Here is a 1,814-nt window from a genome sequence, read left to right as displayed (position 1 = left end):
TTCGGCAGTTTCCAGAACCCCCGTGTTCTCTCACAAGGCAGTTGAGTCTCCCTAGATTCAGCTGTTTTCAGGCTCCCCTCATTTGCCCTGTACACGGATCCCTCTCCCAGGTTCTGCTGTTTCCAGGCTCCCCTATTTCCCTTGTACACGGATCAGCCTCTAGCTTATGTTGATCCCAGCTGCCTAAGGGATTCAGCAAGTTTAAGAAGAGTGGGAGGAAGAAGTGAGTCGGAAAGAGAACGAAGAGAAGGATTGTCGTCAGGGAAGATCCGTACTGCTCTTGCAAACCAGAGCCCTAAGCAGCTTGCACACAGCAGCCTCTGGGCCTCTGAGTCGACAAATAGGTCCCTTGAGCAGATCTGCCCTGGGACAGCCCCAATTTCCCTCTCCTTGCTGCTGCCCAGGGTCCGAGCTTTAAGTTGTGCACCCTCTGGAAGGCCCCATCTTGGCGGGGGAGGGGCGCTCCTGCACTGCACACTCAGCGGGGCAGGCAAGAGCCTTCCCCAGCTCTGGGCCGTCAACCCCGCCTTCCAGTCTCTTCCCTCCTTCCTCCTTGCCCTCTCAGCCCTTCTTTGTCTCTTTCCCACTTGCCACAGTTTAGTGCCTCTCAATTTATCCAGGCAGATTTAAAGGAGACTCCAAATGCATCTCCCCAAACAAATGGGGTACAGAACTAGAGACCCACACTTTTTTATTTCTTTCAGTTTTTCAGGATGGAGTACTATTAATGGCAGTGGGTCCTGGACATCAATTCTGTGCCTGGCGTGCTTTTCCAGCCTTCACAAACACTTGTTTCATTCTTGTTGCAAAAAAGCAGGGCCCTTACATCCTAATCCTCCTTGGGGGAGGGGCTCTAGAGTGGGCGTGCAGTGTTCTGCAATGCTCTCTAGGATTCTTACCTTCTCTGGTTCATTTCAATATTGCCCCCAAAGTTTTTACTGGAATCTGGGGCAGTTTGTCTGATTCCCTCTCTCCTTCCTCTGCTCCCACACCTGCCCACCCATCCATTCGCCTAATCCCAGACATTTTGTCAGTCATGATGCATCATCTTACTAGTTCCAGCAAACATTTTGGGCTTGCAGGGAACAAATAGGAAGGGCAGGCCCACTGGATCCAGGAGTGTGCTAACAGAAGAGAGACTTTTCTTCAAAGTGAAGCCCACTCCTGGGTTCAGATCTCACTGCTTCCACTCACTGCTTCAGTTTCCCCACCTGTCAAGTGGGGATGACAATACCTGCCTACTTCACAGCAGTAGGGAGTACAAATACAATTACATATGTAGAGAAAAGAGAGTTCTTTTATAGAACTTGACAAACGTGAGTTATTTACATAAATCCTATTAAAAGAAACCTGTGCAAGAAGCTATTCTGTATTTTGTATGTAGATTCTCCTTCCTTTTTTAAAATTAAGTGCAGCTGATGGCACTCATTAATTTTATTATTTTAAAAACACTATTGGAATTGGTGTACCTAGAAACTATACCAAATATGCTGTACCCATATGCTGTTGTTAATACTCATGAAATGTAGACTTAAATGGATGAATTTTAATATATGTAAATTACCCCTCAATAAATCTGATCGAAAACATGCAAAGAAAAATGCGATTTGGGGTTTTGAGTCAAGAGCCCTACTACCTTTTAAAATTTCCCAGGAAGGCGTTCCTCATCACAAGAATTCTATTTACAAATGTTAGATTCTGATGTTCTGCAGGAAGCATGGGGCAATGGGGCACAGGGTTTCCAGAAACCCTTATTCCTGTTTCGGTTCTGCCACTTTTAGTTGTGTGACATTGGGTAAATCATCTTTTGAGCT

The sequence above is a fragment of the Pteropus vampyrus genome, unplaced genomic scaffold (genome assembly GCF_000151845.1).
Source record: "Pteropus vampyrus isolate Shadow unplaced genomic scaffold, Pvam_2.0 Scaffold486, whole genome shotgun sequence".
In the NCBI taxonomy this organism is placed as follows: domain Eukaryota; kingdom Metazoa; phylum Chordata; class Mammalia; order Chiroptera; family Pteropodidae; genus Pteropus; species Pteropus vampyrus.
Note: the sequence above shows the minus strand (reverse complement) of the source record.